The sequence below is a fragment of the Pteropus vampyrus genome, unplaced genomic scaffold, assembly GCF_000151845.1.
Source record: "Pteropus vampyrus isolate Shadow unplaced genomic scaffold, Pvam_2.0 Scaffold284, whole genome shotgun sequence".
Classification (NCBI taxonomy): domain Eukaryota; kingdom Metazoa; phylum Chordata; class Mammalia; order Chiroptera; family Pteropodidae; genus Pteropus; species Pteropus vampyrus.
This window is the reverse complement of record NW_011889065.1, coordinates 7,054-18,800: the sequence shown is the minus strand read 5'-3', so window position 1 is coordinate 18,800 and position 11,747 is coordinate 7,054. Positions and strand designations below refer to the sequence as shown.

Below are 11,747 nucleotides of genomic sequence, written 5' to 3'. Positions count from 1 at the left end.
TCACACTTTTTGAAAAATTTTGATAAATGTTCCCTGTTAATATAAAGTTCCACTTTACAGGAGAAAACATATTTTAGGTACTTTCCTGGAGGGTCAATGTGTAGTGCTCCAGAAAAACTGCCCTTGCCAAAGAGGTTTTTATTGTAATTCTAGTATTAGAAATTCCTTTAGGTTAAAGTGTGACTCTTTTAAAATCGAAATACTTCTGGGAAGGCTAACATATTAAGCATTTCACAATCATTGACAACATCTTAATGAATAAGTTTAATTGATCAAATATTTCCCTTTTAACAGCTAAGCTGAGGTCAGGTGTACCTGCTGCATAAGATTTTTGATGTAGTTAGTAGAATGTTTTTGAAGGAAAGTAGATGGAATAGCCTGAATGGGTTGTCAAGCAAAGCCAGGAAGCATGTGTGTGCCCTGAAGACAAAGTGACTTATTGAGAGTTTTGCTTAAAACAAGCTGAACGCAAGATGATGAATGTAGAAAATTGAGCAAAATTTGGACTGAATCCAAAACACACACTGGAATTTACTTTTAAACATGATTCCTTCATATTGTTATCTGTGATTTGCTTTAATAATCTTCCTCAAAAAGTACAGTTCACAGAGTTTTGTTAACTGAGGGTTCAGTTAAAAAAAAAAACTTATTTGAAATTATCCTTTTTGGGAGCTTGTTTGCAGATTCTAGCATGAGAGCACAGCTACTCATATACCCTTGACCGAAGAACGGTATTCTCCTCTATCCGGGAAGGTCGTCCTCTTCAACTGAGCGCCAGCGCGAGGCTTGGGGAGGGATGCATATGGAGCGGATGAGGGAGGAAGGGGACACACGTCTAGTCAGCCAGATCAGCCGAATTAACCCCGGCCATCAATGGGGTGACGCAGCCTGATCTCCCTCACATCCTTCTTAATTCAGTAAAGGAAATTTATGCTCAGGTTGAACTATAATTGATTTTAAGAATAGTCGAAAGAATTTTTAAAAATACTACTTTTTGTGTATTTTGTACTAACATTAATTGATTCCTCCTTTTCATCTTATATTTAGCTAAGGCACAAAACAATTGTAGGTTTGTTAGCTTTGTAAGAAATTAAATATAACAGTATATGGATGTGGACATTCACGCCTGTCACACATTTAATGTAGCAACAGGACTGAAAAAAAAAAAAGTCTAAAAGGTGACCCTGTCTCCCTAGTATTTAAATTTTAGTACTTAAACAATTTATTGCATTCTAATGAATATGTAAAATAGAAATTTCACTTGGAGCCCTATGGAGTTGTATGACTCCCAACAGCTTTGAAAGAGAAAAAGAAAAGTATTGGTTCATTAAAGAACCTAGAATTTAAATGATGCCCTCCTAGATACTCAGCACCAGATCACATCATAATGTTCAGAAGGCTCAAAATTATGTATAGACAATATTAGAGGTCAGCTCTAGCAGAAAATGTAGTTACTGCATTGCGAGAAACCATATTTGCTGAATTAAAAAAGAAGCCACTGTATTATTCACAAAGAGAAAAACAAACAAACAACAGAATCCTAACTGGCATTCCACCACTGTTCCTAAGATGTTTCTTTTCTAGGTTCTTTCATGTAAGATGTGGAATAGTACAATGGTTAAGCACATGGGTTCTGGAGCCTGATTGCCCCACTTCTGTCATTTCATAGCTGTTTGCCATTGGGCAAGTTTCTTAACTTCTCTTTCCCTCAATTTCCTCATCTGTAAAAAAAGGGGAGATATGAATACTAACCTTTTATTGTTTCAAGTATTAAACAAGTAAGAATGTATAAAGTTGTTGAACAATATCTGCCACATACTAAGTACTATATGTGTTAGCTATTATCATTTAGAATTGACCACGATACTTCTTAGCAATTGTTATCTTGATGCTTAAGTTGTAATGCTTTATATTGCATTTCACAAGTTTTAACCTCATTAATACACCAATGACATCTATGCTTTCCAGTTAAGATGAGATTTATCATTATTTCGGCTATCAAAAAATTAATCATTATAAAATTAACTCAATTATCCATGAAAAGTCAAATGACACCAAAGCTTCATTAACGATAGCTATGAGGAAAAGGCAGAAGTTAGGATTATCTCAGGGTTAACACCTTGAAAAAGATGGCCAATATCATAATGTTTGCTAATAAGCAGTTTACTTCCAAGGAAGGATTTACTTGGGAGTAAAATAAAAAGGAGCAATCTAGATGGTCATATGCAATGACTTACAATAGATTTCCTTTTTATCAGTTGGGGAAAATTCAAATCTAGAATGTTAAATACTATTTTCATTGGTCATTAAGGCAATGAAATCATCATGAAATTGGAATCAGGTCAGTTAAACCATTTATAGACATCTAATGAACTGTACTCAGTTCATCTACTGATCTAAAAAAAATCATTTTTTTCCCACCTACAATCTATGGTAACAATTGCCCTTAAGGCATCTTCTTAGGTGTGTCAAATAAGAGAAAATGGCATATTCATAGCCTTAAAAGCTATGACATGTTTTTCATACCTCATTGTTAGATAATCTAATTAATTCATTAGTACAACACTGTAGTTCTACTAGCTTCAGGGCATCCTTTTATGACACAAAGGATTTAATATTACAGCAGGAGGGTTTGTTGCATTATTTCTTAGTCCCATAGTACCTAAGAAAGACATAAAGAAATGATCCATTACCAGAAATAAGTCTTACTATTAGCCTGTTATGTACAAATATGAACTTGACGGATGGTACAACATATTTATTTTTCACCTATCAACCTATACAGAATCTTCCTTGATCATTCTGTATCTTCCTAAGATCCTCCAACTCACCTTCCCTATCTTCCTCTACTTTTTCCTCATAACTGCTTAATCTTTACCTTTCTGCCTCCCTGCTCCTATTCCACTATTCTGACTTTATCCTGAAGGGTGCTGCCAGATACTTTTCAGTACTGAGTTTCTTCCTGGATCATTTTGAAGGAGTGGCATTAAACTCCTAAGATCCTGAGCACCTTAGAGGCTTTATGCTCAATATTATGCCATATAAACAAAGCTTTCACTTGCAATATTTTTAAGGCGTTATAATACTGGAGTTAATAAAGTAGGCAACAGAGTCAGACTGTAGGGGTTTGAATCTTGGCTTCCTCACTTCCAAACTGTGGCCATGGCTAATTACTCAACCTCTATATGCCTCTCATCTTTCTCTGCTATAAAAGAGGGATAGTAATAGTACCTACCACCTCATAAGATTGGTGTGAGGATTGAATTAATACATGAAAGAAGGATTGATTAGTGCCTGATACATAGTAAGCAGCCACTCAATAAATATGATCAATTATTATTACTGCTGGCTGAGGAGCCCAAAGATCTCATGATACTTGAGTGCCCCCAAAGTAACATCTTATACAGCAGGCTGAAATTCCTACCCAACACTCATTTAATGTCTTAAGTACCATTCTCACAGGCCTTCTTACTACCTAGTAAGAGCTAATTTATCTAATCAATTAATTGTTTTTTCTGACTAGAGATGATTGTCATCGGAGAGTTAATGTTATTTCTTATGGGGAATATTTGCTGTTAAGAGTTGTCTTTTGGAGACAATGCCTTACGAAAAAGGAATAGCCAGTATAGGGTTCAGTAGCCATCTCTATGTGGAAATAGCTCTGTTTAGAGATTGAGGCATTACTGTCTTTACTTCAGAGAATGAGATTTGCAAATTGTCACTGAAGAAGTTCTTTCATCTCAAGTGCTGCGTTTTCAGGTAAAACAAACTTATCAGGTGAGATTAGTGCCTCAGTCACAGGATCTAGAAAACAAACAAACAAACAAACAAACATGGTTTACCATGAGAAGAATCATATGATTTCTGTTCCACACTCCTGTTATTAAACCACTTGATTCTGTCAAATCTTTGTTCACAATGTCTGTTGCATCTGTTGCATCTATGTTTTTCTTTTTTTTTAATTAACGCAGTGGTCTAATTTAACCCTCTCTCTCCAGTTTTCCTCTCATCCAATCCATTCTGTGTGCCTCTGTCACATTCATCTTCCCAAATCTCTACTTCAAGTAAGTTACTCTTCAGCACAAAATCTTCACTTCTAAAGAACAAGAACATTTTCTTTGGCCTACCATTCAAAACCCTCTACCCTAGCCCAAGTGAATAAGTGATAAAAGGCGGCTGTAGAATTGGATTTCCTGGAGGTAGATAAGAAGAGATTTATTTTTACAGGAACACAAAAAGACAGAAGAGAGATGTCCCAAGAATTTCTCTATTGTTCCCGACCTTGCTTGGGAACAAGATTCCTAGATAATGTGCTTTCCAGGGTCATGCATGGCGACTGAGACGTGAAAGGATAATTCCTAAAGCATTCCACAAGGGGGCAGCAAACACTGATTGTGGTGGTGTGTAGAAGCTAGCAAGTATGCAGGAGGAGAAAAGGGAGTGCAAAGTAAGGTGAATTCGAATCATGTTTTCCCATTGAGATGATATCCGACTGGAGGTGAAGGTCAAACTCGAGAATCACTCTGGGGACTTGGTAGATATGCAGATGTCTGGCCCTCACTCAGGTGATTTTGATGCAGTTGTTCCTCAGACTCACTCTGAGAAGCTGATACAATATAAAAACATCTAATACTGTGCTCTTCACTTCAGCGCTATTTATATCTTTCCTTAGGCTGTTGCCACTTTTTTTTTAATTGCTGTTTTTCTTTATCTCTGCATCTGTGAAAAAAAAATCCCATCCTTAAAAACTATTGCAAATACAACCTCTCTCTGTTATCTTTCTAGAGCCACTTCCACCCCCATGCCCCAACAAATTATTGCTTTTGCTGCATCAGATGGGATGGATGTGTCAAAGTCTTTGCACTGGGGTAGGAGAGTGTTAGGGGCACTGTGATGGGAGTTCTAGGATGCTGCCAGAAGATAGGTTCTAATTTTCACATTGAAGTTTTACAGCTGCTTGTTGACTTGAGTTAAAACTAACCCAAAAGCTAGCAGTTGGCTAAAACATTTGGGGAGTAGCCCACATATCAGACCTCCCAATTGTTAGAGTTGTGGTTGCCAATTGTTGTGCAAATTGGAGCCACCTAGGGTTATTTAAAAACTCCTGATACTTGGACCCCACCTCCAGACATCTGACGTAACTGGTATGGAGTGTAACCTAGGAATAAGTACTTTTAAACCTCCCTGAGAGGACCTGGATCCATAGTGTAGCAGTTAGCACGTTCGCTTTACATGCAGAAGGTCCAGGTTTTGGACCCCAGTGGAGCCACAGTCCATGACCTACAGCCACGCCATCCTGAACACGCCTAATCCCCTCTGATCTTGGAAGCTAAGCAGGGTCGGGCCTGGTTAATACTTGGATGGGAGACCACCTAGGAAGACCAGGTTCTGTAGGAATAAATAATAATAAATAACAAAACAAATATAAATGAAGTATCATTTCTTACTGATACGTTTTAGTGATAGTACCCTGGTTCATCTCAGCCCCCTTGAGATGTAAATCTTTTTAAAAGCCTCCTGTCAGTTTTATAACCCAGAAATGTTTTTCTCAAAGTTCTAGAAGTCATTTCTTTGCAATGTAATCATCAAGAAAGATAGCACTTCTTTTTCCCAATTGCTGTGGGAGAGTGGAAGGTTAATTTTTTGGGGGGAGGGGATGCTTTGATTAAGCTATAAAACTATCGGTTGTCATAAAGATATGAGTTTATTTTTCCTTGGGATAAAGCTTGCTGTATTAAATAAGTAGATGCACCTAAAAACATAATGATAAAGTGCCTGGGATTTGAAGTCAGATCTGGGTTCAGATTCCCATTCAAATAATTGTATACAGATGTAGATGTAGATATATAAAAATAAATAGTCCTACGCATAAAATTACACATATTCTTATGCTTCTTGCATATATTCACCAGAGTTCCTTTCAGAGGTTTACTATTTATCTGAATCTACTTAAAGTACCAAAGGAAATAATTCGGCAATAATACTTTAGATGCCAAAGTGTGATGTAGATTCCACACGAATATAGTTTATTCTGTATTCTGTTCTATTATAAATTTAGAAATTACACATATACGAATGTTATTTTAAAGAAATAGCCTATTTCCTATAAGCGCTTTAATACCAGTGAGTTGTTTAATGAATTACATTTGAACATATTTAAACCTCCTTTAGGTAATATATCAATTTCTAAATAGAATATTAAATTTCCATGCTTGTCTATGATGAGAATAGCAGTAACGTAAATTACATCTCTAAACTTGAGAAACGGATGTTGTATTTTTCATTCCAAATGCCAAATTAGTGAACTAACTTAAGCTTACAGGTTTTATTCATTGGGACTATTAATTATTTTATCACTCAGTTCTCAATTTCTTAGAACTCTCTCTTGTAATGACTCCTTTCACGACTAGATTTTCCCTTCCTAACTACTGATAACTATGATCTATTTATTTATAAACTGAATTCAAAGTTGTAGACGGTTGTTAATCCAAAGCAAGGCCCTATTTATGGTAGATGCACTATATACATATAGGTGTTGTCATCTGTCCAAAGATAGCTTTCCCACCAGCTATTATTTTCTTCTAAGAACTTGAATTCTAACCATTAAATCACTTCTGGGTGATAGATAGTAAACACGGAGAATGGAGAGAGTTGCTTTAAAAGACTAATGTTGAAAAACTTTTCATAGATAAGAGGAGAGAGAAACATCTAAAAGTTCCTCACATTGGGATCAAACTATTTTCTCATTGGTAAACATGGAAAGAAGCAGGTTCTGAGAGGTTGGGATGCAAGGTCTCAGGATAGTTCAATTCCAAGGCTAAATTACGTCTTTGTAAAGAAGCTCTGAAAAAAAAAAAAAAATCTGCTGTCTGCTTAAAATCCTTTCTGCGACTGCTTTCATAAAGAGTTACGATTCCGAAAAGTATTTAAATGTACTAATAACTAGTCTTAAAAATACATGTGACTTCAAGATCTTATGCTCAGAATAATGCAGTATGGTAGCAGTAAAGCTAGATTTGGAGCTGTGGACTTTTGGTCATGTTTTTTAATAGTTGAAAACACCTTTTATTGTTGACTCTGCAAAATTAAGGACATGAAGTAACAGTAAATGCCATATGAAATAAAGAAATAAAGCATAAAGCCCAAGGCACATCTTTTTGTTAGAGCAAAGAGGAAAAGGCCCGGGCATACTTACCCTGGAGAGGTTTCTCAGGCTTAACACATTCGCTATCAGTTTGGGATGCAGTCTAAGGACACAACCAGAAAACTCTCTAACTTCTAGAGAACTTTAGTTTAAGAGGAAATAGTCACTTGATAAATCTTTGTATCGCAAGCATATTAACTGTTTGTCTGTCCTATGTGTTGAAACTATTTTCTTTTCAACTATTGCCATTTCTTTTAACTCTGTGTATAGTTTTAGGTCCTCAAATATTTGTTCTTTTCCTTTAAAGGTTCTGAGTTTTACTGCATGCTTAGAAGAAATGCCTTCTTGAGTCCAACATTAAAACATTCCCCTATATTTTCCACTTAGAGGGGTTTTTTTTGTTTGTTTGTTTATATATTAAAAATACTCTTCTGAAATGTATTCTTATTTTGGAGTGAAGTGGGGGTCTCATTTATTTCCAAATTGCTAATTATCTTTACGACATATATCGAACAATCGATCCCTTCCTTGCTAATTTGAAATGCTACTTTTATCATATGCTATGAAAACAAATATTGTTTCTGGTCTTTCTCTTCTAATGCATTGATTTATCTTTTTATTCTCTTTATTCTCTTATCTATTTATCTATTTATTCTCTTCCAGCACCAGATTACTTTAACTATTGTACTTTATATTATGTTTAGATAACTGCAAGAACAACCTTATATCTTCATTAATTTAACTTTTAAAATAGCTAATCTCACATATTCTTTTCTTTAAGGAAAAATATAGAGTTCATTTATCAAGTTCTGAAAACAATCTCACTGGGTGTCTGATTTTTACTGCATTTGAATTTATGAATCAAATTGGGAAAAACTGACATTTTGCCATACTGCATTCTCCTTTATGTCTTTTTGTTTTGTTGATGATTTCCTTTGCTGCATAAAAACTTTTTAGTTTGATATAGTCCCATTTATTTATTTTTCTTTTGCTCCCCTTGTCTGAGTAGATATATCAGAAAAAATACTCCTAAGCGCAATGTCAGAGAGTTTACTGCCCATGTTTTCTTCTAGGAGTTTCATGGTTTTCGGTCTCACATTTAAGTCTTTAATCTATTTTGAGTTTATTTTGTATATGGTGTAAGAAAGCAGTCCAGTTTCATTGTTTTGCATGTATCTGCCCAGTTTTTCCAACACCATTCTGTACACTTGAAACTAATATAAAATAATATTAAATGTCAACTCTAATTGAAAAATAAAAATAAATAAATTAATTAAAAAATCATTGGTTCTATTGTCTTTTAGGTGCTATAATTTTTATTTTTATTTTTATTTATTTTTTTTGTCGTTGGTCTACTCAACTTTTATGTTTTACCTCTTATTGAGTGGCTTTTTTAACTTACACGATTTATTTTTTATAATTCCACTTTACCTAGATTTGCAAATTTCTTGATATGGAATTTTACATAATAGTCTTTGAGTTTTTAAATTCCTCTCCATATCCCTTTCTCATTTCTAATTGTGCTCAAGTGTGTGTTATTTTCATTTTTTCTAGGTTAGACCTGTAATGGGTGAATTTATTTCACAAAAGCAACTATTGGTTTCGATTTTATTTAGCAATTCTATAGGGTGCTTCTAATTATTTCCCTCTTAAATAACTCTTTTCTACTTTTGTTGGGTCATTTTGATGTTCTTTTAGCTTCTAGAGTCAAATATTTTATTTATTAATGTTTAAAATGTCTTTTGTCCTAATACAAAGTGATTAAAGTATGGATTTTACTCACCACACAGTTCAGATACTCTTTCAAGTGAAAATACTTTTCAAGTTGTACGGGTAATGCTGGACATATGCAGATACATGCCAGTGAAGAGAATTTACCTTGAAGTACTATGGTTATTAATAATAATAAAAGCAATGATAAATAATTTTATTGAGTACTAGTTATGTGCAAGCATAAAATACTTCACTTGATCCCATCAGTAATCAGTAAGATAAGTTAAATTCATCATTCTTAACTTTACATACAAAGAATCTAATAATAAGCAAAGAAACTTCTCAAGGTCACACAGCTGTCAAGGTCACCCAAGACTGTCTAACTCGAGAATTCACTATTTCAACTACTACTTTCTGCTGCCAAGCCTATTCCACTGAAATAATGATACAGGAAGGGACAAGAAGAGAGGGAGGCAAATCCATACTGGGAAGTTATTAGGTCATAGAATATGCTATATGTTTTTTTTCCACGTGTTGTCTTCTAACTAAATACAAACACATGACATGTGTTTCATTAATCTCATTTTAATATCAGTATGGTCTATGAAATATATCCTAAAAGCTCATTGATACTAATTATAAATTAATTTTATCCAAATAGACTTTTGGAAATACTTTCACTTTTCAATTCATAAGATGATGAAATTGTATTTTTTACTTTGCTTATTGTACTATCAATGCACAAAACTGTTTCTTAGAACAATCTGAATAAAGTCTATATACATGAAACTGGAGATGTAGAATTTTTTAAATATCATTCCATTTTAAGTGCTTATTAATTGAATGTGTATGTACCAAAGTAAAGAATATCATAAATTCCTCAGGAAAACTGATTTGAGCTAATGCAAAAGGTTTAAAAGAATCCAGATGAAAATGATACAAACAAAATTACTGTAGAAAGGGAGATGTTATCAAAGAAAGTGGAATTAAGGCAGGCATTGGTAGTCATCTCAATAAATTCTAGATAAATAAAAAAGTAATAGAACAAGGCAGAAAAATTAGAATTAAAAAAAAGACCAAGCACATAGAATTAATAACTATATAAAAGTATGTGACAAGGACAAAAAAAAAAAAAAAGAGAGAGAGAGAGAGAGAGAGAGAGAGAGAGAGAGAGAGAGAGATCTTTGAAATAAGGAACAGCAAAACTGACATTATATTGAGGAAAATTCTATATAATACTCTTGACTAATATCAACAGCGTTCAGGCTGCGTAGAAAACAAACATGAACGATTCTGGACCTATGTCGTACAATATAATAATCACTAACCACATGGGGCTATGGAACATATGAAATGTGACTTACCTAAATTCATATGTGCTGAATGTGTAACATGGACACCGTGTTTTTGAAAACTCAAGGAAAAAAAGGTAAAATATTTCATTAATGTTTTCATTTGATTAATGTTGAAATAATGTTTTAGAGATATTGGGTTATTATATGTTAATAAAATAATCTTTCCTTTGAACTTTTTAATAGGGCTAATAAATATAAAAATACATATATTGCATTATATTTCTATTAGACAGCACTGTTCTAGACCAACACACACATGCATGCGCAGAGAAAATCCCACAAAAATAATACTCTTGATTGACCCTGATCTAGCATCCAGGCTTTACTTTCAGTGAAATCTATTAAAGCTAAACATTTTAGAGTTTGCTAAGGTTCTCAGAGTATACAAATTGTCTTTCTAGATATCTCAAATTGATCAGGTAATTATTAACTCTCTACTTCATTGTATATGTCTACATAAAGAAAACGATTTATTCGAGAAGAAATAAAATGGAGCAGATGGTTTTCACTGGCGAGACTCAGTAAACAAGCTATATTCATCGAATAAAATGTTTATTAAAATCATGTTGTAGATAGCAGTGCATTTAGTTTAATTAAGGATATTTTAAAGTACTATATTTAATGATTAAATCTGTATTTAGTTTAGAATAATTTTCTAAAGTCTTCATGATAACTGTGCCTAAATGCGATACAGCCTGTTTATTTGCAAAGGGCTTAGACATCTGCTAATCATGTTGACGAAAGCCAGATTTTCTCTTTTGATCAGACTCTTCTGATCAGGCTCTGATTAACTGAAATTTCTCTGGCTAGATTCTCAGATATATCATTCAGGGACATATTTCCTATGCTCCTTTGAACTGGATAACATTTGTCTCTACAGCATCCATTCCAACCCTCCCTCATTGTATGGCAGTCACGCAATTTGGGTGGGATTGACCCTCTTTACAAGGGCAATTCTAAGAAGCATAATCCAATTAGCACACTCTCATCTCTTCTGCAACACCAATTAAACTATGGATAGTCAATAACTTTTATTTAAGACAATAAACATATGGTATTCCTCTGGCCACCACATTGGTTCAGACTGGTTCAGAATGAAGTACAGGACTTTTGTATAAAAGTGTAGTGTGCTGTTGTAAATCCTATAACTGCTGCAGCTATTTTACTACAATGAGGAAAAACAGCCTGAAGACTATTAGAACACATAGAGGAGAGCAGAGTTGAAAGTGAAACTTAGGGTCTTTATGATTTTGATTAAACTTAGTTTTAAATCCTAGCTCTAGAAATCATCTCTGACCCTCTCCTTCTCCCTCTCCGTCTCTCTCACCATATATCTTTCAGAGACTTAGACTTTCACCCTGATAATCAGCAACCCCCGAGGTAGCAAGCAAAGACAGTAGTCTGGACCTGACTAATGGTTACACCATCTGGACCTCTGGCAGGCTAAAGAAAACATCTTGACCTAAGTTATGTTTCAGTTCCTAAGCCTTAAGGTGGACCCATACCCTGGCTACTTTCCCATCATATCAGACAAA

General features: G+C 34.3%; 1 pseudogene; it reads left to right on the top strand.

Moving 5' to 3' along the window:
• Nucleotides 1-5,278: 5,278 nt before the first annotated feature.
• Nucleotides 5,279-5,397, top strand: LOC111729845 (annotated as a pseudogene).
• The last annotated feature ends 6,350 nt before the right edge of the window (nt 5,398-11,747 follow it).